The sequence below is a fragment of the Ascaphus truei genome, chromosome 8, assembly GCF_040206685.1.
Source record: "Ascaphus truei isolate aAscTru1 chromosome 8, aAscTru1.hap1, whole genome shotgun sequence".
Lineage (NCBI taxonomy): Eukaryota > Metazoa > Chordata > Amphibia > Anura > Ascaphidae > Ascaphus > Ascaphus truei.
In genome coordinates, this window is record NC_134490.1 from 49,902,465 (window position 1) to 49,928,052 (window position 25,588).

A 25,588-nucleotide genomic window follows, 5' to 3' on the forward strand; every position below is an offset into this window, starting at 1 on the left:
CAACTTTTGCTTTCTCTATGTAAATGCTCTTTCAATTCATTATAGGGTCTGGGGGAACATTCCCTGACTGACTTTATTTATATCAATCTCCCATTATTGTGTGGGAACAGGTTCCGAATGCGCCTAGGAAATACATACTCTTGTTCAAAGTAAAAGAAGAGAAAATGTAGGGTTTTATTTTTCTGTATAGAACACGTCCCTTTTTGTTTTTTTTTTGTTTTTGCTGGAGTTTGCTGGACTCTGAATGCTGTTTTTTATGAATGTATATGGATTGTTCTCTAATATGGTAACTTGACATATTTTTGTAATTATCAAATGCCCTGTTCAATTTTTGTTCCCTTGTTAATTGCTGGTATCATTGTAACATTCTCACTATGAACCGAAACCTTCCTGTTTGTGTGTGACTGAATTTGGTGAAGTTCCTATGTGTGGTATAAGCTGTGTGCACCAGATTGCTTAACACTTACTGAACTCTTTGCGCTTGTCAGTCTGGATTGTAATGTAGTGACCCGGGGAACAAGCTATGTATTTTTACTTGGGTGACATTCCTGAAATCACACTGACCTGTGTTTGCTTGCTGTGGGGAATTGGCAGTGCAATGGTGCTGACTGAATTCCAATGGCTGGTTAATTGGCTTCATCAATTCTGTCTGTATTATTTTAACATGACCAGGTAGGAAAGATCTAATCACGAATCAGCTCTTGGTTAACCCAAGATTACCTGAAAGAGACAGATCATAGATTCTAAATGATTGGAAACGGTACACAGAGTTTGGTGGAACATCCTTAGCGATGGCCGATAACTAGTACATAAGAATCAGGCGTTTGTTTATCTCTATTAATTTGCATCCTTTGGTAACGTTTATTTTTTCCTTAGTGTAGACAAGTGCTGTTTGCATTAATGAACAGCTGAACAATAGACAACAATTTCACCTAATGTAATACATGTACTGTACACTATTAATAGTTGTAGCTGTGTTCCGTGTGTTAAGGAAAAATACAGTCAATATAATATATATATATATATATATATATATATATATATATATATATATATATATATTCATTATATATATTCATTATATATACATACATTCTTAAAAATAGATTTCTTATTTTATGGATCTACTAGCATGTATGTGCCATCAGAATTGTAACATTTCCGATTTTTTTGTTGTTGTATATTTTGTATTTGGTATTAATAATAGATCCATTTCCTAATGATGTGTAACTGGAATAAAATAAATCTTTCCTGAGTGGTACAGCTAGAGTGCACTGAGATGTTTTTTGTAAGTATTGTGTTATGTTTTGGTAGTGGAGTGTGAAAAGGAATTGTCGAAAAGAGACCTGCTATAGTAGTCTACCTGAACAGAATAGAATTTTGATATCATGAACCACCACATGCTTTCTGTTTCTGAAAAAAAAACTAGATTGTTTATTTAAGTCAGTGCTTTGTGTCATTCAAATATTTTTTTTAAATAAAGGATTCTTCTGTACCTACCATTTGATTTTTCTAAGCCTATAAAAAAAGTGATTTTTATTCATTTCGATAAAATTCTTTGTAATGAGATTCAGAATTGGGCAACTGTATCTCATTAAAAGAGTAGCCCTTTTTAATATTTATTTTTGGGGTATTTTACTTTTGTAACATTAATATTTCCATGAATTGTTCCTTCATATACTCCCAGAAACATTGATTTTTGTTTTGTAAGCAAAGTGGAGAATTATTGGATATCATACATCAGTCTTATGATGAATAATACATTATTTAAGTATACTTGTTTAATTTGCAAGAGTCTTGTAAAACCTCAGATTCAATGTTGCATTGTCAAATAATTCAGTGTAATGATAATTTGGAGGATTTTGTGTAATATGATAAGACTATAAAAAAAAATTGTTGCTAGTAATAGTTTTCTGTATAAATTCTGCACGTTTATTTTTAGATCCACTACATATTTTGACATTTTTATTATATATATATTTATATATATATATTATGATAGGGAAGATGATGAGAACATAAGCTTGTTTTTTTTTCTTTTGCATCACCGTAATGATTGCCCTTCTCCCTAGATTTACCACTAGCATACAGATTGTTGTGCGACCTGCTCAGATACTGTACTATATTACGATGTATGAGATGCCCATTAATATAACTGAGCGGATCATTTTCAGCACTGTACCCGTTTGTTTTGGCATTTGTCGAAATATTTCTACAATTCAATTTGTTTGTATATCACGGCTCTAAATTATTTGTCAACAAAAGAATAAAAACACTGCTTAAATTCCTTTAGCGCTGATGACTGCAGCACAGTGACACTTCAGCACTGAAGATGTTAATAGTTTTGCTGATGCCTTCACACACCTCCCCAGAAAAGAAATAATTTAACCCGTTAGCCCCAGGGCTTTTCCACAAAGTGTTTTTTAAACACTTTTAAATGTGTGTGAAATTCCAGGCCCCCATAATACAACGTAACATTACTGTAATTACACAGATCATTACATTTTAAATGGAGAACAATTTCACATTTACCGCAGTGAAATAGAACAGGTGTCCTGTGACCTAATGTTTTCCATCCAGAAACAGAGCTGAGCACTTTGCAGGTTCCGATTTTGTCTTGGAGAAGAAGTGTATTTGCGCTCGTAATGTGCGGATACGGTTTGTGCTTTAAAACCGAACGCTACGATAGCAGCTGAAAAGGTGAAGTAAAAAGCCTAGTACAAGCTGCACAGAACTAATTCATTTAAAGTATATTCATCTTGGTGAAACACAAAAGGACCTCTGTAACGTTTATTGCATTGTCCCAACATTTAGTAACGCTTGGCAGTCATTTGGAGGCAGGGAATTTTCCGTAAGTGTGACTTTCTCTGCCTAGTTTTTTGTTGTTTGTTTTTTTTGCCTCAAATTGCCTCTTTTCCCCCCTTTATACCCAGATCATACGTTCCAAGGTTTAGTTTTTCAGTTGATTTCTGGATTGGAGAAAAATTGAATTTGATGGCAGACAAGAACCGCTTGGCCCACCAAAAATATTTTTATTATGGGTCTCTTAAATATGTCTGCCATTAAGATGTTGTAAGCAGCTTTCTAACTCTGCCCTGATTATTGCACTGTCCGTATAGAATCATCTCAGCATTTCTTGCTAATTAGAGCCACAATCCACGCTACGCACAATAGGTTTCTTTTTATAACATACCTGAAACGGAGGGTCCCCCAACATCCAGGCACCCCTTGGTTCCCCTCGCTTGGGTCTCTCTCTGGCGGGCCAATAGAAAACCGCATGGTCACGAGGAGCTGACGTCACTGCTTCTTATTGGTGACTGGTGACCATGTTTATAGCCCTTTTTAAGAAACCACAAGTATTTTAAACTGCCTTTCAAAGGAGGGGGTGGGGGTTCCTGGAAGTTGCGGGACAGTAGATGAGCGGGGAATGGGTAGTGGGGGGGTTCAGGTAAGGTTTGGGTTGGAGGGGTATTGCTGCTTTAACCCACTGACTACTCCCTACTGAAAGTGTCTTGGCTTGTACATTATGTCATACTTGTTATTGCCATGTGCAAAGTTGGGATGTCCAAAAAGCTAATCAAATACCCTAAATGATAAAAACAATTTCAAATACAGTATATACAATGCAACATTGGGGACCAGTTGAACATAGATATACATTTTATATATTAAATATTGCTATTTCTGTGGGGAGCGCCATATCGTGTTTGTGAATGGATTTGGGATTGGGTTGGCAGGCGCATTGTGATGGGATACATTGCGCTTTCTGACATATTTTCTTATTTAAACGTATTATTTATTATAATTTGTATTTAAATGAATTTCTCTTTGCTCAGAGCCCCTGTGCTTCCTTTCTCTGCACCATTATGTTCTGAATGTAAAAGTGTGTTATTAATATTATTATTATTATTGTGGCAGTTTCCTAAACATATTAGCTACTTTTCCCCATCTCTTTCATATTATTTGCTTGTAGTCTTGTAGCTAGAATAGTACAGCAGCAATGAGTCACTGAAGAGCTGACAATCTAATAAAGCACACACACACAGAAGTTCACACTTCCAATGCCAGAACGTGGACATAAATGCTGCAACCTCCACAGTATTCTCAAAGAAATAATTGCAGTGTGTTTAGAAATTTGTGAAACACCCAGAAGCCTTTTCTGCTGGATAGCCTACACTACAGCAAAGGGGTTAAATCAGGAGTGGCTAAATCCAGTCCTCCTTGACCACCAACAGGTCAGGTTTTCAGGCTATCCCTGCTCTAGCACAGGTTATTGAGCCACCTATGCTGAAGCATGGATAGCCTGAAAACCTGACCTGTTAATGGCTCTTGCGGAATGGAGTTGGCAACCAGTGGGTTAATTGTTCCCGGAAAAAAAAGTAGTAGTACTTTGCCTTCCCGATATGACTTAATTTCAAACAAACACAGCAGTTCTGGGTCAACATTCCCTCCCATGGGTGCTAGAAAAAACAGTTACAGTAAAGTTTTAAGTTACAGGGCGGCTGCAAAACAATACAGAGCAGTTCTGTTGGCAAATGACAGAGAGGCGATTGCAGAATCGCACTTCGTTAAAAAATAGTAAATGCCATGGAAATTGAATATTTTAATAGTTACTCGTAATGGCCAGGCTGTGCTTCTAAGATTACACACCAAGGTTCCTTAATGTTCTGAATGCTTTCGGGCCTAAGCTACTTTATGATGAGAAAATAATAATAATCTGGGAATATAGCAATAGTGTATGTAGAAAGACAAGTTGGAGGGGGAGAAGTGGCTGGGGCACAGGGAGTCCCATACTGGAGAGTGACTGTATACAACACAGACAAGCATTAGTTTGAAATGAGTCTGACTGTTTCATGACTGCCCCTGAAATCAGATTAGAAAAAGCAAAGTGTGGGGGGGGGGGCGGGAGGGGGCTGAGGGGGGTGTGAGGACGAGGAAGCGACAGCTGCAGGTTTTTATGTGGACGTGTGTTTCTATACCCATGACTAAAACTCACAGGGCCTTTTCCCAGCTGTCTGGGAGTTATGTGGAAGTTGGATTATTGGCAGTTAAGGCATGAGACAACCTGGATTTAGCAAATGCTTTCTATACAGGAAGTTGCAGATATTATTTGGGAGAGGAGAAAGATGGGGGGGGGGGGGGGGGGGGTATGATACCGTTTCAGAGGTCAGATGCTTAATCTGTTTGCAACCTCTGGCAGGGATAGAGTTAAAGCTTCAGAACATGAGAAATGATCGATTGTTTGTTGCCATGCATAAAGCATAAGTAGGCACGGTATGTTACTGTCCCTTTTTTTGGCAGCAATAGGGTTAATACTTCCGAATATTATTTGAAAAAGCAAGTTTAAATTAATGCAACAGTTCTTACAATATTTTTCAAATGATAAAAGTTTATTGGTGTGGAAGTGCTGTTGTTAAAGCCAGATGAACATTTAAACCTGTAATTTAGGCACATTTGTAGAGGAGATGGTTAATTTTACAACTCATGCCTTAATAGGTCTGCTAAAAAAAAAAGTGCCAGGGGGTTTCTGTTGGAGAGCTGCACAGGTCATAAATCCACAGGGTTTATTTACAGCCTATAACACTTATGGATGTTAAGATATTTGACGCCACACAACTCTTACACCATGCAAGGTTTGCAGACATAAAGTACTGGCTCACATGTCTTTCACTAATTATACAGTTTATCACAATATTAAAAACAACAAATGCTTGTGTATACAAAATACCCCTTTGTCTTAACTCGGGTTAAAACTGGGCCACTGAAGCCCTTCCTTAGTTTATATAGCCACGAAAGATGACATTTCCAAGCAGTTTTGCTGTAAAGGTCCTTACATTGTTGATGTTCCTGTTTATGTATCTCTCAGACATTTCCTTCTCCTTGTTTACTTTGTGTTTGTATCTGGTCTTCTTGCTGCTAAATTCTAGACTAAATCCTGTGTATATTAACTTGGCAGTAATGTTGCACTTGGGTGTGAGATGTAGAATGAATCTGAAATAAACTAATACTAAATATACAACATGCCTATTATAACACAGGACGTAGGATAGAGAAGATACCACCGCAGTTGTCTACACTGAGACGGCAAGAAATCAAATGTATAACACAGAGTACCCATTTGTATTTAGACATGCCAAGGTTCCCCGAGAACCAGAAATAGGGAAGTCATATTTTCCAAAATGAAACGCAGCTTGTTCTTGAAGCGATTTGAACCAGTTCGATGCTCTGTAATAGCTCTGCGAGCCATGCTCTGTACATTCACCAGGGCCCTAAAGCATTTCTTGTAGCTGCAGAAGTGGACGGAAATGTGTTTGCTGAATTTAGCTGTTTTGAGGATGAAGTTGCTTCAGTTGATCAATGCATTTCATGGAATGGTGACTTGTCTTGCAATAATGAATACAAAACAAATGTTCCCCCTTAATTCACAGTTAATAAAACTCACATTGACAGTAGATAGTTTGAGTGGCAGTAGCTTAAAAGTGGTTTCCCCTTTCTTATATTTGTAGCTGTTTTGCACTTTTCAAAAGATAATACTTATTTTGATAAACTAATTATGGTCGAACTGTATTAAAATGTACAATATGCTGTCTACCTTTGCTTAGTTTTGTAGCTTAAGTACATCTTTTGGCAGAGCAGAAGTAAAAGAATAGATATGAAAAAAGACGCTTTATATGGTGGTGTAGATATAGATAGAAAAACAGGTTTTAATGAATGAGAACAAAATCAGATATCATTTGGACATATTCACACTGCACAGAATATCCGTTGGTCCTGTTGTAGTGTATATTCTTCAGGTTTACATAATGACATCACTTCCCTCCTGAAAAGCGAAATGTAGGCCATTGTCATGATACATTATAATTATAACCTATGGTGATTCCACGATGACATTTATCGGCAAGATACATTGGAGTTGCAGTCAGAAATCTACTCCGGTAACATGAGAATGTTGCACAGTTTAAGATATAATTTTTTTTTCACTTTATAACTTAGGCCCTAAAACTATACATATATCTTGTACTGCATGTCAGGCTAAATTCTGCAGCTATGAATTGTGCGGCCAAAGGCCGTGTGGAGGTTTCCAATAAAACTGAGTAATCAAACATTCACATGTCGATATTTCCAGTTGTGATTTTTTTTTGTATGACTCCCCTAGTTGATACTTTGCACTATTGGTTTTAATGAAGCAACTATTGTTTAAAAAGGTGACATAAACCAGGTTTGCTTCTACATTTACAATCTATAATGACTCTTACCTTTTCTTTTTATGCTGGGACACTCCAGAAATACCTGCTCCATTTTATTCAGGCTTTCAAGGAGTATACAAAATAACCATTATATCAAAATTAAATGGGAACACATGGACTGAATAATACTTAGCTTTTTCCTGCATTTTTCCTGAATACGATGCCTGTCGGGCATCGGTAGAAACTTGAGTAGTTGGGTCCATACCACAGAAGTCCACATCAGGCTCGAACAGGTTAAAATATATAGCTGATGTTTGGCATCATGGAAATAAATGGGAGGCCTTGTAGGCATTTATAGTGCCTAATTAGTACGAGCTGTAATTGTCCACGGGCTGCCACAAGGAGTAATGTTCAGGAAAAGTAGCCTCTTATTTTTTTCCGTAGCCTTCGGTTCGCAAACGATAAATCACTTGCATATTTTTACCGTGATTCAAATGGAGCTGAGACCTCTCCCATCTCCACATGTGGTCAATTGTAAAGTCAGTGAGTTTCAGATGCATAGTACAGTGGGAATATGTAGGAAATGCAGAATGCATGGAAAAAATGGACAACATAAATATTAACCAAGGGGATAGCAAGACTTCCGCCTGCTGGGCCAATTATGACATCTTAAATATATACATTTTTTGCATCCCAAAGTTGTAGGTCATGTGGGATACACGGCATGAATGCCCCTGTAGGTCTATTGTGTTTTGGCAGTGCTTTGACAAAGGGAATGGCAATGGAATTTGTGTGGAAGTATTTGTGGCACCCACATCAATACAAGTGAATTAATCATGCATGATATTGCCGTGGATACCAAATGAATTAATGATGGGGCACTTAATGTTACAACAGCAGCTTTTAATGAGACAGATTGTGGGGAGGCTATCTTTGCATTTACTTGAACATTCGTACAGAACAATTTAGCACATACTGTAGCAAGGGTGTGGGGTATCGGCTGCTTGTGTCTGGTCTTGCTTTATGTAACTGTAACATCCTAAAGCATATGTGGGGCACAGAAATATTGCAGTGTAGTAGCACTGACATTGAGCTTTGGGTGCTACATCACTAGTAGATGCTAAGCTGTCTCTAAGATGTTTCTCATAGCTGTTGGTTTCATAATGTTGCTGGTCGCATGACTAAACCTAGTGCAGGGGTGCTAAATTGCAGTCCTCAAGACACCCCCATGCCCCCCAACAGTTCAGGTTTTCAAGATATCCCTGCTTCACCACAGGTGGCTCAATTAGTGGCTCCCTGCTTCAGCACAGGTCGCTCAGTCGAAGGCTGAGCCATTGATTGAGCCACCGGTGCTGAAGCTATTGTTATCGTATATTTGTGAAGGGCCAACATATTCCGCAGAGCTGTACAATGGGGTACAGAGTCATGTATATTACATACAGGTGAGGACAAGCATGCACAAACAGATACAAGGAGGTCATGAGGGCCCTGCTCGTCGTGGGAGCTTACACTCTAGAGGGAATGAGGAACAATGTTGAAAGAAGGTTAGGTGGCTGCTCATTGTAGGATAAGTGTGGCACAGGTTAGAATATAGCCGAGTCTGTGAAGCTGAAGCCATTAAGGTTTTTTGGGGGGTGGGAGGGAATGATATGTATGTTGAGCTTGGTCCAGCCACACAACTGACCTGTTGGGGGGGTCTTGAGGACTGGAGTTGAGAATCTCTGACCTATTGATTAATTTACAAGTAATGAGATATTTCTGGTTTTTGAACCATGATAATATATAGGGGTCAGGGTGATAGAAATGAGAGTGGTGATGATGATAAGTGGAGAGACGTATATGAAAATCAGGTGATGTTAAAGTATAGAGACAATTTGGGCTACTCCAGTTCAATTTGGCTTTCCGTATAGTAGGGCCAGATCAGTGTTGTACCATCAGGCACACACTTTCTACAACAGAGCCCGAGGTACCAAAGTCTCCTTCCTGGCTGCAATTCTAGGGCAAAAGTGGAACAAAAAATCTGCAACGTATTTGCCAAAGAAAAATAAAATATCCCTTCATATCCGATGGGTGCTAAATATTTGCTCCACGCAGCCGGGACATTTTAATACACCACTCTTCCCTGACAGATAGGGAACGCACTTCAGGTGTTAAGTTAAACCGTGTCCTATAAAAGAAATAATTGTCACTGTGTTTTATCATAAACCTTCATCCTAAATCACATCATTGCAAACGCAGATCATGATCTGCTCAAATCTCTTGATTGTATATCTGACAGAGGGAATGCATTTGCTTTGTAAAGGGCGTGACATTTTATTGGCCGTATTTATCATTTGGGAAATGATTTTGGATTACTGAGTGAGGCCTCAGGTCTTGTATTTCTCTTCTGCCATATTGTCTGAAAAGAGCATGGTGGCGTTTCTGGTTATCATCTAATCTAAAGGATAGAACAAGGATAGAACAATTCGCATGGCTAAATATGTTCAAATTAACTCCACTCAAATTAACACACACACACAGTTTCCATTTTTTAATACAGGATTGAAGCAGGGGGTCTCCGGAGCTGAACCCCTTTCATTTCAGCCCCAGGAACCCCCCTGCTTCCGGAGATACTTCCCTTTGTATTGAGTACCGGTAGCGCTCCAGGGTTCACGTTATGGCGGATTTACCGAGCTTCCGCGGTCTGCAGCTGTAAACTGCAGAGAGTTACCGGCACCCCCTATGGAGGTAAGTATCTCTGGAAGCGGGGTCCCCAGAGCTGAAATTAATGGGGTTCAGCTCTGGAGACCCCCTGCTTCAATAAAAAAAAAAACGGTTGAATTGCTCCTTTAGAGAGTGGGTGAAAGATACAACCCATACCATTCAATTTAATACAAAATATTGTATATCTTCTACAAACAATTGGCTTTTGTGATGTATGGTTAAATCCATGTCAAAGGATTAACAAAAGCAAAATTGACACCAAAAAAAATCAATAGAAGAAAATCAGTGTTTTTATTATACAGAAAAGAGACGTCAGTAGCAGAAAAGTGCGTCATTTCAGGAATGTTGCTTCTGTTTGGAAATGACGGCCTGTTGGGTGCAGTCCTATCTTTGTATGCAGTTACACAAGCCAGGTGATACTGAGGTGATGGTTTCTTAATTCACTTTTCAATGTCATTTGTGGAACTTTTGCCTTCTAGCAATCCCAGGTTGGGCCTTGGTTTATCAAATTATATAGAAGTTTCAGGCACACTTACACTTCTATTGTCCTTAAACTTGTTGTTATCTCCTCTTTCTAAGCTGCAGATACATCTGTAGTGAGTATACACTTGTAGAATGGGGCAGTTAGCTGCTGAAACGTTGGGCTTGTTTCTGCTCTTTTACCACTTGATAAATGATGGAGAAAATTAAATATTATCAAGCCCTGCACGGCTGCTTTAAAAAAAATAATAATGTATATTTATGCATGCCATCATCTATTACATCTTGTAACATCTGCAGGGTACTCCATCTATAACGGATGTGGTTACGATGAGAAAACCTATTTGCCAAATACTTTTACTGCTTCATAAAACAGACATCTGGTTACAGCAGGCTGAAATACTGTTCGCAGGTGAGCCTCACCTGTAGTAGTTCTATTTCGGCTAATATCTCTGATTACCTGGGACTTGCTAGTTCCAGCTGTGCTGAATGTTCCTGTCTAAGAAGAATTCAGTGCCTGGGCTGTTAGAAACTGAATGGGTTAATGCAGGGTTGCTCAACTCCACTCCTCAAGCCCCCCCAACAGGTCAGGTTTTCAGAATATCCCAGCTTCAGCACAGGTAGATCAGTCAGTCCCTGCTTCAGCACAGGTGGGTCAATCAGAGGATCAGTCTTTGATTGAGCTTCTGATTCAGCTACCTATGCTGAAGCTGGATGTCCTGAAAACCTGGCCTGTTTGAGGGGGTTGAAGGGGGAGCTTGAGGAGTGGAGTTGAACATCCATGGGTTAATGATTACCTGTTGCCAAACAGAAAGAAATGATGGTTTCAGTTTGAGCAGTGACACATTAAACGATTGCATTGTCTATAGAAATTGGACAAAGCAAACACACATCTTGCAATAAATCTGTTATTTTTTTCCACTCTACTAGAGCTGCATTACCCCACTATATTGCAATGAATCTTTCAAACCTTTTCACATTGAATTTGGTTTAATTTTTATTAATTCACCGTCTCAACCAACGGCTTTATGCAAGTTACTTATTTATAGAATTGATTTACAGTGCCCAATATGATCAACAAGTTCTTGTGATCATCTTAATGGATGTCTGCAAGAAAGATGCCAGGGATGGGGTATTATTAATAATAATAATAATAACTTTAGTTCATATAGGGATTTTCTCCCAATGAGACAAACCGCGTCACAATTACAGCATAGTGTGCGGTACGCAGCACATAGGATGTTACAGACACAGTCCTTGGCCAGAGGAGCTACAATCTATGTTTTTGGTGACTGAGGCACAGGAAGATTATTTATTTATTTATAAAATATTTTACCAGGAAGTAATACATTGAGAGTTACCTCTCGTTTTCAAGTATGTCCTGGGCACAGAGTAAAACAAAATAATACATGGTTACAAATACAGTTACATAAATGAACAAGGTATACATTATATACAAGACATTGCATGCACAGTTAAAGAAAATATATATTATGAGCGTATGAAACAGTTACAGACCAGATTAAAGTGTGAGACAGCCTTAGATTTGAAAGAACTTAAGCTGGTGGTGGATATGAGAGTCTGGTAGGTTGTTCCAGTTTTGGGGTGCACGGAAGGAGAAGGAGGAACGTCCGGATACTTTGTTGAGTCTTGGGACCATGAATAGTCTTTTGGAGTCTGATCTCAGGTGATAGGTACTGCATGTGGTAGTAGTGAGGAGCTTGTTCAGGTAGCTGGGTAGCTTGCCCAGAAAGTATTTGAGGGTGAGACAGGAAAGGTGAACTTTGCGCCTAGACTCTAGTGATGACCAATCTAGTTCTTTGAGCATTTCGCAGTGATGTGTGTTATAGTTGCATTGGAGAACAAAACGACAAATTGAATTGTAGAGGGTGTCAAGTTTGCTAAGGTGGGTTTGAGGAGCCGAGCCATATACTATGTCTCCATAGTCAATAATTGGCATTAGCATCTGCTGTGCAATACGCTTTCTGACCAGGAGACTTAGGGAGGATTTGTTCCTGTAAAGTACCCCTAGTTTGGCATAGGTCTTGGTTGTCAGATTAAGTGACTTGCCCAAGGTCACAAGGAGGTGACACCGGGAATTGAACAAGTTTCCTCTGCTTCAAACTCAGTGTCATTGTCTTTACTCACTGAGCCACTCTGCGTGTATGGGAACTCTGTCAGTCTTCCCACATCTAGCACAATGCATGGCATTCTCTTAGCAGGTTATTCACTAATAATAGTGCCCCAATCGGTACTATTAGTACTATCACATGGAGACTCCCATTGAGTTTAGTGGGAGTTTTTGTACAACAGAGCCTTTATCGCAGTCTAATGAATAACCACCATATTTTTTTAACAACGGAGAGACAGGGAGTAGGTGGTATGAAACCTTTTGCTGGACCAACAAGTAGTTGGCACAGTATGTTACAAGCTTTCAAACCTCTCAGGGTCCTTCATCGGGTTACCCCCACACTTTATCAACTACTTGTTGGTTCCGTAAAAGGTATCATACCACCTGCTCTCTCTCCCACCTTTATTACAACATGGAAGAAAGGGCTAGCATGGCGACCCACCCTTCTTAGCAATAGATTTTGAATGCGTCTCACTCTTGATGTCAGGGCTTTTCCATTCAAATGTCATTTCTTGATCCAGAACCCCTATGCCATACTCATCCGAGTTGACACATAGGGCAACCAAACTTGTAGCTGGAGAACTCATGATGTTGCCTCGCTTCCTTCTCCTTTTCAGTGTATATCTCTGTGTTTAGCTTTCTCCAATTCCCCTCTTCTTCTCTTAACAGATTCAATTGCATTGCTACATAGGTTGTGAACAGCATGAATATTTGACCTGATAATCAGGAATTGGGTCACGTCACATAGGGGTAGATCCTCAGAAGGTTGCTAATTTTCTAAGGTTATGTTATCTCATTTTAACGTATCCATTTCAGTAACGCATAGCTCCAAAGCTGCTTAACGCTATGTTATTCAGCCATTTCCCTTACAAATAAGGGAACCTTACATTATAACGGACCTTCGGCTTCTTTATATGCAAATCATATGGTAATGAGCACTTTACCTACCAATGGAGATCCTCAGACCTCAGGTTACTGTTAAGGTTAAGCTAATAATGTGACCATATTTAGCACCTGGTGAAAGCGACCCTTAGTCACTTCTAAACCCTGAGGAGCCAAAGATTCCACAATGGAAAACGGAAGGTTTTAAGTGGTACCCATATGAACGGACAGAGTGTAGTAATGAGCCATTTCATGATGTGTTATACTAACAGATATATGGTAGAACATATAAATGGCTGAAACACAGCAAGAAATTAGTATTGATTGTTTTTAATGATGAAAGTGAATGTTAGATATGTTTATTTGGCCTACTGTTCTATATATATAATTTATGGTATAAAGTATGAGTTTACCAGAATCTACATATGAGAAAATGATTTTCAAGGAGACAGGAGTAACCAAACTAATATTTAACTACACACAGTTCAGGCATGTATGTAAAAAAAAAAATTAAAAAAAATTACATATAATATTCAACAAACATAACTATATACATTACAGACCACGAGAAACATATCTAAACATATTTACAAAGTACACCTGGTGCGGTTGGGAAAGAGATGTCATACAATGTGTCCGTACTCTCCTGCATTGCTCAGGTCAGGGCACTAACAGATCCCGTCAGCTGGGGAATGCTGGGAGTTACAGTCGTGCTGTGCTAACGTTCCCTAGTAATATTCTTTCCCAATGCGCATGCGCAGTGTATTAATTTAGGCTACGATACTCCCCCTTTATCCAGGTAATGTTACGTTGGTCGTTTCGCTAATGGACCTTACGTTTGCATATCATTAGTCTTCAAGATACCCAATAATAAGGAGGAAAATGTGGTCCTTTACCCAATTGGGTAAGATCATGTTATTTTCCCTTATTTCCCCCACTTCTGAGGATCTCCCCCTCATAGATCCCAATTATCTATATGTAGGTGGCAAATACCAATCAGATCCGAGTTGTTAAAAAAACGAAATCATTATAAAACGTAAAATAATTCGATATTTCTCCTGTTTTACAGCCATCTCAGATCCTTTAAAATTGTAACTGAGTGGTGGGTTTTGATGATGATGGAAACGTTTAAAATTAAAATGTTACGCAAGATTTAAATCATAACACTTCCTTTTTTTTCATTTAATGAGGAAGTTTTACTTGTGTTGAAAGAAAGAAAGTATGCAGAGAAACCACAATTATAACATGTTGGCAGTGATAAAAACAAACAATTGTTTGGGGATTTAATGAACTTATCATGGAAAAATGCTAGCGTGAAGTCTCTCTTCATAATGACATGATTTCTTAGTGTGGCCCTGCTGTCCTGAACTATGACCGGCAAACATGGTCACAAATGATATGTTCTACTGCCTGCTTGAGGGATTTTGAGAATTGTCCAGAGGCCAATAGGGCTTATATTATACTAAATGTCCAAAGTGTTCCTATGTGAAGAAAGTATGCAACTGTAATATGCTCTGCCAAGTACCAATACTGCCTGCAGATCCACCATGGTTAGATGGAACAGAATTGGCAACACATGGCAGTTTGGTAACAGCAGGTAACGCAGATGCCTTGAAGCTACATTGAGGAGGAATTCAGCATACTTTTCTAAGAGTAAGAGTCATTTCCTCATGACTTGTTGCCAGGTGAAACTCAACTTGTCTTTACATTTTCACTTATTATCCTTTGGTCATACTTTACTGTCAAATCCTCCAATAGTATCGAATATCAGAGAAATATTGGTGGAGCAGGGTGAAACCATAAAAACCCAGTAATGAAAAGTGTACACAGATTAGTTATATACATATATACATATGGCCCACACCTCTGGAATGCTCTTCCCCTCAATATCTGACTAGCATCCTCTCTCTCCACCTTTTAGGCTCACCTTTTAGGCCCACCTTACCTTGGCTGATCCTATACATCTCATATGAATTTACCAGGACCTCTTGCATACCCACATGTCAGAACACCCTCCTACTGTCTCTGTAAGTTCTCCCTATTTACCACTTAGATTGTAAGCTCTTCGGGGCAGGAACTCCTTTTCCTAATGTTCCTTTTATGTCTCAAGCGCTTATTCCCATTATGTGTTATATTATTATGTCACGTGTATTACTGCTGAACGAGGAAGTGATAGCAATTGGAATTTTCCATTACTCCCATTCTATGCTTAGTTTAACTTACCGGGCTGCACTTGTATGGATTCCAACAAATAAAGAACTTGAGTAGTAAAATGTTAGGGAGATTAATGTGCAAAGGAAGCACTGGACTGTAAGAAATGTTCTCATGCTCTGTAAATTGCTCTAAGTGCAAGTGGCTGGCAAGCATGTCTCCCAGGGGTGTTTAGGTGAGAATGCATCTTTTGTGCTGTTGGATATGAGATATGCACCTGGAGCTAGAGATGTACAACATTTGCGCATGAGGTTGTAAACCATGTACAATTTGCCCTTTTTGAGTCCGAATTCGCAAGCGATTCACCAAGCATTAAGTTAGTGTGTATTGCAATTTCATATAATATGCTCATTTGTGAAATTCTCTCAAATCTCTATATTCGCTTAATGCTGACGCTATATGCAGGGCACACACACACACACACACACACACACACACACACACACACACACACACACACACACACACACACACACACACACACACACACACACACACACACAATCGCAGACCATGTGACTGCGTAATGCTAAAGACCCCAACAGTAGGATATATGAATGAATGAATAACCAGATACTTGTAGGGGGGACCCCTAAAAATAAACTTGATAGAAGACGTACTGGGTTGCAGTCCTGGATGGTAAGCTCACTAATAAGTGACGCTGTTGTTAACTTACCTTGAGAAAGCGCTCTGTGAAGCGTGAAACGTTGGTAGGGCTCTCCATTGCCCTGTTTTTCCATGACCAATAAATAATCTTTTTATGGTATACGCACCCTCCTTTCTACTTTTTTGATACCTACAGTAGTGCCCTTCCAGTCTTTCTCCTTCTCTACATGTTTAAATCGCAGTCTGGTGAGATTTCACTGCAAGCTTACTCACTTGTGATATTATTAGCCAGTTGAGACTTAGCAAAACGATTAGCAGGCAATATAATTTAGCAAAAGAAGCGCACATTTTGCGCATGTGTTTGGGACATTTTTGCACGTTTCTCTGGCCGTAGCCTCTTCTCAATGCATTGTGCGAAGCAAGAGCTTCCAGCAGGAATTCCCATTGATTCACATACTGAATGTGAAAAGAGTGTGCGGTGAAGATTGCAAATATTGTTTACTTTTAACCCAGCCCTTGTTGCAACTGTTGAATACATTTAACCTTCTGCTTTCAGTAGGTCCCTGGTGGCAAAAGGTTTAAAAAAGTCGAGTCCACAATCTGAATGGTTTTTGGATTTCTTTTTTTCACGTTGCAATTATATATTTTGTTATTATTCTTGGTTTCATGAAATTTGCTACCACCTGGATAATGTTAGATGTTACACAAGTCACATTTATCAACGTCTGTCAGTGCTACGGAAATAATACTGCATCAGATTTCTCCCAGAAGAAAATACTATTGGTTGCAATGGGATTGTTTTTTTTTTTTTTTAAAGATTTGTGGGACAATTTTATTTTGGCCCATTTCTGCAACCAAGAGAGTTGGGTAAAGATACCCATTCATTTCTTCCAAAAGGCTCCGTAAACCCTGCAATAATGCCTCTGAGAGAGGAATCCTGGCAAAAGCAGAACGATTATAACTGTCAATGTCCTAGGAGTTCTAGACGCCTAAAAAAGGTCATTTTAGTAGAGCAATCCCAACTTGCAAAAATGATACTATATCAGAATCTGCAGTACCCGTGAATTATTTTTGCTGTTAGTAAAAGAGGCTCAGTTCAAATGAGTATTAGATATTGGTTCAGAATCTGGTGGTCTGAGATTTCTTACCTTTTCCCACAATGCCTGTTGGCCACAATGCATTTTAGAACTGTTGCACAGAAAAGGTTAAGTCAGGGGCACTCAAGACCCCGAAACAGTTCAGGGTTTAAGGATATATACCTGCTTCAGCACAGGTGGCTCAATCGGTGTCTCGGTGGAAGAGCCTGCTTCTGCACAGATGGTGCAGTCAAAGACTGAGCCACTGATTGAGCCACCTGTGCTGAAGCAGGGATATCCTTAAAACCAAACCTGTCGGGGAGGCTCGTGGGCAGGAGTTGAGAACCCCTGGGTTAAGTAACTGTACAGCCGCCGGTAGCAAAGCTGCTACACAACACTGACCATCACTCTGCTATTAACCCCTTTAAACCCTCCACCTACCCCTGAAAATGCACATGCTGCAGTATCAGTGCTGACTATGCCTACATTATACTGTATCTTCAAATGTTTAAGAGCTTCCTCTATGGAGAGATGCAAACACTTTCATACTCGCGAAGAAGACATTACTTCGGGTAATTCTCGTGGTTGGTAACCACCATAGAGGAGTATGACAGGCTCACCACGGCAGATCTGGCAAAATGCTGCTTGTGGGACATCTTTGTCGTAGTTTTTCTAAGAAGAAATATCTTTAAGGGAAAGTTCACAGAGAATCGACTTATTCCACAGAGCAGCGTTTTCATTCACAGCGGGCGATTTTTGTTTCGTCCAGCCCCGGCATCCCTGTTTTAATTACCCGTGACATTTTTTTTTTATTGTTACATTGAATGTGTTTGTGAAGAAACACAGAGCACAACAGGTGTCCATTCAGATTTTAATTGACAACATGAGTCGCCCTTCCCGGGGCTTGTGAGAAGAGAAAACTCAAGAGCAGTTGAAGACAGGGCACTAAAACCAGGTGAACAGATGGACAACCCATGGGTGCTTGGAACACGGGGGAGGGGGGCAGAGAGGGAGACATGGATCAAGCTAATTTTGGTGTGCATTTGCCACAATGGGGGCTATTTAGTGACATCTCCCACCTGCATTGCTGGTGCAGAAACTAGTGCAAAGAAATTGCACTTGACTTATGCTTTCGATGGGATTCATTTCCTCCCAGAGAACATCGTGCGTTTTTTGTTTTTTTTTGCCCTGGTTTTGCACCACTTTTGTAAATTTTTGCATCTTGTAATGTCGGTGTATTAAATGGGGTGTCCCACATGACAGGCAAAATAAATGATCTATGTAGCTGGCTTCCTTAAGAGAATTAGATCAGCCTTAAAGTTAAAATTGTACTTATTTATACCCAGTTAAAAAGAAATGTTTTCCACGATTTCTGGTCCGCTGCATTAATTCACCTAGCTGTGTTTGTTTGACATGATGGCATCGTGACTACTTTGCAAGAAAATAATAAAAGGGGAGAAAAAAAAAACAGATTTGAGAACTGACAAAGAGTGTTATCACTCTTAAATGTATTTGAAGGAAACAGTAAAAATGTATAATTCTGTGTCTCTTTATTATATTTGGTGCAGTCACAAGCAGTGAATCTGGCAGTCCGGCAAACAAAATATTCAGAGGTTGCTGTATTGCAGAAGTGGCCACCTCCAGTCCGCAAGGGCCACCAACAGGTCAGGTTTTCAGGATATCCCTACTTCAGCACAGCTGCTCAATCAGTACCTGCTTCAGCACAGATGACTCAGTTTGACCCACCTGTGCTGAAGCAGGGATATCCTGAAATCCTGACCTTTTGGTGGCCCTTGAGGACTCGAGTTGAGCCCCCAGCTGAATTACTAAGGACTGGAGTTTCAAACTCTCAGGAAGATCTGGGCCGGACACTGCAGTATAGTTAAGTACATTAGAGTCATCTCATTTGACAGATTAGCATGAAGAATACTGGCTACAAGTTTCAAATTAATCTATTTAGTTTTTGCAATGGATATCCAAGGCCAGTGTGTGTCCGGGTTTTTCTGCAGCCTGTCATTCCGCACCTCTGGTCTTCTGCTGAATTCCCACCAAAATACCATGATTGGCCGTGAATCAAAATATTTTGGATATCAAAATATCCAAGCATGTTTCCTTAGCGCTTCTTGCATGCCTGTATTCAGTTATCGTGGGGGGTACACACAAGAAAGCGGTATCTGCTAGTGGGGCCAGATGTCCCATTTCTTTTCTTAAAAGATTGTAATGCCATTATTTCTCATTGGTCTAAGACAGTGATTCACAACCTTTTTTGTTTGGAGGAACCCTTGAAGTATTTTGAAAAATCTTGGGCTGAAGCAGGGATCAGCAGGGCTGAAGCACCCCTCATCATCATCCTCATATACCCCCCCCCCCCTTGTATCTCACATCACCCTCCGCCACCCTGGATCTTAGATCGCCCTCTCCCCCCCATATGCCTACCTCAGGCAGGAGGAGAGGCTGGTTACCTGTGGGTGACGGCAGAGGAGGAGGCGGCGGGCAGGCAGGAGGCGGCAGCAGCGGCAAGCAGGAGGCAACAGGGGTGAGGTGTGAGTGAGAAGAGGGTGAGTCGCCCCTCAGACACTGTGTGATCACAGCCGCATATCTCCTCTCCCAGGGTGCACAGGAACAGTCACTGGAGTACGGCAAGCACAGGGGGAGGGGATTACAGCTCCCGGCCCTCACGTGACGCGGAAGTCTGTCTCTCCCCGGTCGCATACCTTTTTGAGGTATGTGTTAAGAAGAGGGGGTTATGTGAGCAGTAGCGGTATATAGCGGGCAGGAGGCAGCGGCGCACTGCTGGGGCGCGTTCCTGCAATCCTGAGGCCAGGAAAGCCGTTGCGGGCCGCACAGTGAGTGTGGGCGGCCCACGGTCCAGGCGGAACCCCTGCGACTGCTCAACGAACCCCAGGGTTCAGCGGAACCCAGGTTGGGAATCACTGGTCTAAGAGAACGGTTCTTTTTGGCTGTCCGTTTTGAAAGAGGAAAATACGTCTGCGGTAACAATGGGAACTTGCTTAACTCCTTTACCTACAATTTCCCACACATGACTCTCTGAGCGAACATTTAAGCCATGTGGGTAAGTGAAGAGTGAGTTATTTGTAAATGCATCAATCAATGGTTTTGATTTATGATTCGGTGCCTGTGGGCGGGGTAATGCTGCAAAGCATTGCTCTGCACTTTGAATCGGTTAAATATAGTGCCGACTTGCTGTAGGTTGCTATTTATTTTAGGTAGAGATGAACAAGTTTGTATTATCGGAACCACCCCTGACCTCGTCTATCGGCGCCAAATGTTGCGTGATGCTGTTGGCTACATTTTGAAGGCTGAATTCCAAAAATCAGAACTCACCCATCTCTAATTTTAGGAGACCAATATTCAATTTCTTTTAGGATTGAATTATAGTGTAGAGAAGTGTACTTGAGCATACTTAAATATAGTGAAAACGGTCAGTCCAAAACCGTTACTAACTGTGATGATCAGTTGAAACTTTAGAACTGCAGATTACGTTCAATTAGCTTTTTGGAGTGATAAAGTAACGACCTTCTGAAAATAACAGATTATCTGCGTCTAATACAAATATCACATTTCTTAGCCAAAATACAATATACAGTACAGTACAGTGCTTCTTAAAGCTGCAGACCAAGCAATATCCTACGTGTGTGATTTAAAAAAAAAATCGGTTCTGTACTATGATAAAATACTCGTAGCATTTAAAAAAAAAAAAAACAACTGAATGACATTTTTAATGTATTATAATGTAACATGCATTGTTTGTTTCTATAGCAACCATTTACAAAGTCACAGCCCTTTCCTCTTCTGAAACAGGCTCTGGCACACCCCTTTTTGAGCCCTGCTCTCTCTATAGCAGTGAACCAATTATATCTAGTGACTGCCTGGTCACATGATCTTCCCCACAGAACTTTGCATCTTTGTTCCTCTCCTGCTGCTGACACCCATTTAGTGAACCCCCGAGCCGAAACGTCGCTAATCAATTACAGGAGAACGGATCGATCGGCAACTTAGCTAATTACTTATCATTGTGTGGATTGTATTGATGCAAATATTAAAGAGGAAAAAAAAGGACCGCTGATTTAAGACCATTCCCTTGCCAGGCCTGCCAGGCTAGTGTTTAGAGTAAGCTAGGTGATATTACAGACATGGCAGTGATTCAGGAGGAATAAAGGAACAGCACCTATTTTTTCTATTTTATTTTTATTAGCATTATTATTATTATTATTATTATTAGTGGAGGTAAAATGTGACTAAACTACTTTGATATCATTTGGTGGATATATGTTCATTTGTATAGTGCTAACCATGTACACGGAGCTTTGTAGAAATGCAAATTACAACATAGGTAGGCAGTAGCGGATTTCCCATTCGGCCCGGACCTAGGACGGCAAAGATTTCTGCCCCATATGCTCTTTCCTCGCTCTCTGGCCTATCGGACCTAATCGGAATGCACTTGCCTGTGTCCTGCCGCCTCCTTGCTGCAGCTCTCCATCTCCTTTTGGGATCCCAGCGTCAAATGACGCCGCAGACGTCCCAACGTGATGTCGCGATGTCAAATGACGTTATAATGTTGCATTACCATGGCAACGTGCCACCGTGCATCGTGACGTTGATGACGTCCGCGGCATCATCTGATGCCGGGATTCTAAAGGAGTTGTAGGGCGACAGCTAGGAGGCGGCCGACATATGTAAGTGCCATGGGGCGGCGGATTTAGGGTTCTCAAACGTTTCGATATAGCTGACCACTCCAGTGTCACTTCACTGCGATAATAATTATTTAGAGCACCCTCATACTTACACTCGGCTATGTTCATGTACATATTTATAGGTACATATAACACATCTCGAACAGATTGGACATGATGTATAAAGCCGTGTTTTGCAGTGATAGAATATAATAGATAGACACCTTGAGAAAGGGCATAGAGCCCGAAACGCGTAGGTGGTTACTTGTTAGGGCTAGGGGGGACCTTTGTTCAATCTTTTTATGGCATAAATAAATCTTTGCTTCTGCTGCCGAGAGCCTCCTCCTGGTTTTCTTGGCAGTGCACTGCCGTTTTTCCTCCTGTGATAGAATATAAGACTGCAGGGAAGGGCTGCAGAAAGGTTTGAGGGATCACCGCTACAGTGTACTCATCGCTTTACATCAAATGCAATACAGGGAATTATAATAAAATTAGGGCAATAAAAAGAAAATCAGACAATTTGAAAGGAAATCATGCCCGGTGAGCTTTCAATCTAAGTGTTCAGGGACCATTGGTGGTCCGGGTCTCATAGTTTGATAGCCACTCCAATACAGAGACGAGTGCCAAACATTAGAAAAAAACTAAGAGCTAACAGTCTCCACACCAATTCAACCTGTCTTCCCCTTTCTCAGAAAGATTTTAGCTCCAACCCTTCGAGCAAGGAGCAGACAGGGAGCATAAGATGCTGCTACAACCCCTACAGTGCCTGAGTTGATTACAGACATCCCCACTTCCACCACGCCCCCCGCCCCGGGCACTGACCAGCTATTTCCCTTGTGGCTCTCACAATCACGTTATTTCTTATGTGAGTTGATTGGACGAGGATTTATTTTCCTTATTGCCACATTGTTCTGTAAATGTCTCTCCCTCCCATCCAGATCCTGCGTTCTTCTGTCATTACTTGATAGGAAGTATTTTTAGTTTTTTAAGTGAGTGAAAGGATTTATCAATATATTTATGCTGTAAAATTAGGAAGAAGGGGGTGGGGTCTATATAAAACAAGTAGAAAACCAAAAACTAGGGCGCTAGCTCAAACCAGGGGCACCAAAAGGCGGAGAAATCATTTTTTCTTTAAAAGAAAGCAGAGTTGTAATTTTTGTATGTTAAAAAAAAAAAAAAAAAGCAGTATCGTATATTCCCAAAGTGACACCCTGCCATGGCTTTTGGTACAGAAATTAGATATGATTATCAGCATTTAGAAGGAAAGAATAATTGTTTTTTGAACTTTAGCCTATGCTGTTGCCTGCCACCCACGTGGAATATAAAAAACCATGAATAAAAACCTTCAGGCCTGGAGCCTCTATCCCTGAGTGCTGGTAAAGATGTAATCATAGTAATAAACATCCCCTCTAATTGTCATAATCATAAAATTATCGTTTATTACAGCATCTGTTTCTTTTTATCATTTATGGTGAAACGGGAATAAAATGAAAGCACTCACCTAGGAGATCACCATTTGTACAAGTTTCCGTCTCTTTGCTGTATATTGTCTGGCTCATCGCAGACATAAAACAGTTTCAGAAGACAAGTCTTGTGCAATCTTGGTGTGAAGCAGAATGCCATTTTAATAATATGCACATGAATATGATTAGTTCCAGCATGATCATTCTATGAGAATCTGCTCTTGCTCATAGCTGGCCTGTTTCTGCTTTTCACATCCATGACAATATTGGTTCCCAAACTTCTTCTCAGGGACCACCAGCCACACCAAGTTTGATGAATTATCAATCTACCTAATTTGCCTATGAATATAATGTTGGGTCGATGCCTGAAAAACCTGGTCTGACCCAAAGGGGAGAGGGCGGAGGAGAAACACGGTGTCCTGCACAGTATAGCAGCCTCCTTGTTAGATTGAATTCTTTGCTCATTCAGTAACATTCCCTTTATTGTCATTTTGGCTCTATGAACCCATCTTATCCATAGCAACAAATAAAAATATATGGTTCTGCAGAGGATGCCAAGGTTGTAATATAATCCAGAGAGGGTTTTTTTCCAGCTATTCATATTCTTGAAGCTGTGTAGTTCCACAGTCCATGAGTGAACATCTTGGTTGCATTACAGCAGAACAGTTGCCACAATGCGTTAACCTCTTCATTGCTAGTAGATGAAGTGCTGACTGGTAGCACAACTGTGCAAGCATTCACTCAACGTATCAAAGGACAATGATATAAATATGTTCAATTCTGTTTTTTCTGCTTTATTTAATGATTTGTATTTACCATTGCTGCTATTAGTGAATCTAAACATTATCGCCATTACCCCAGTGTGTGACTGTTAATGTGAGTGTAGCTTCTGGAGTTGGCTACCTCTGATTTATACCAACATCCAGTGGAACACATTTCTGGTTGCTTTAAAAAAAGCAAGCGCTGGAGAAGTCTAAAATAGGCCTTTCTGTGAGGTCTGTGAATGGAATCTATAGACAGGCAAAAATAAGGGCATTAAATAATCTTCTGGCTCCTCTGGCATTTTAGGAATTTCACACCTTGAGGAGATGCACTGACCTCTTGCTACCTCATTGGTGACACTTCCGCTCAATGTGACATACGAAATGTCCCTGTGACAATGTCACCGTGACTAGTTAAGGCATATATTTAGGAAGCTCTACAACCTGCAGTGTTAAACCATAGGGCCTATTAGATGTTAGTGCCAATTATAGACTAAGTATACATAGTGAATGGTACAGCACTCCAAACTCACTTTAGTAAACCAGACACTTTCTAAAACTCAATTTGCTGCTTTGGTCATCTTTTGAGTCCAGGTGCAAAGTACATATTTTTGCCTTCAAATAATTTTTGGGCAAGCTAGCTGGCTATCTGACCAAGCTCCTCATCTTTACCGCACACAACACTTATCACCTGAGATCTGACTCGAAAAGACTGTTCACGGTCCCATGGTTCAACAAGGAAACTGGCCGCTCCTCCTTCTCTTACCGTGCACCTCACACCTGAAACAACCTACTTTAGACTCTCAAAGCTGGAATGGGACCTTTGGCCCCAAACAAATTGCCACTGGTGCTGCGCAGCCAGGACTACTGACCACATAACATGTTGCCGCAGGTCACCTCACTGCCATCTGCATATACTAGAGTGCTGGATCTCCACAGCAACAGGGACCTCCACAGCCACAGGGCATCTCGAGCGGCCTCCGCTCCGACAACATGTGTGAGCATGTGCCCTGGCTGCTGGCGGCCCCACTGAGTGTCCTCCACGTCGGAGCAGAGGCTGCCCGAATTGCCTTGCGGCTGTAGAGATCCCTGTGGCTGTGGAGATCCGGTGCTGGAGGACATGCTGAAGGTGGCGAAGTGACCTGCAGTGACGTGTTATGCGGTCAGTAGTCCTAGTTACGGAGCGCCGGTGGCGATCTGGCCGCAGCCAAAGGTCTTAGACCGCCTCAAAACTGCCTCTAGTTAAAGTTGTCACACATTGTAATCTTGTCTATAACTGTTACATACGCCCATAACACTTATTTTCTCTAACTGTCCTTGAAAGGTCTGTAAATATAACTTGTAACGATGTATTGTCATTATAAATCTGTGTCCAGCAAATACTAGAAAACGAG

At 40.6% G+C, this 25,588-nt stretch overlaps 1 protein-coding gene across 41 annotated transcripts in view; it reads left to right on the forward strand.

Annotated features, from left to right (window-relative positions):
• Window positions 1-25,588, forward strand: part of TCF7L2 (transcription factor 7 like 2) — a 196,954-nt gene that overhangs the window by 3,689 nt on the left and 167,677 nt on the right. The window lies entirely within an intron of this gene.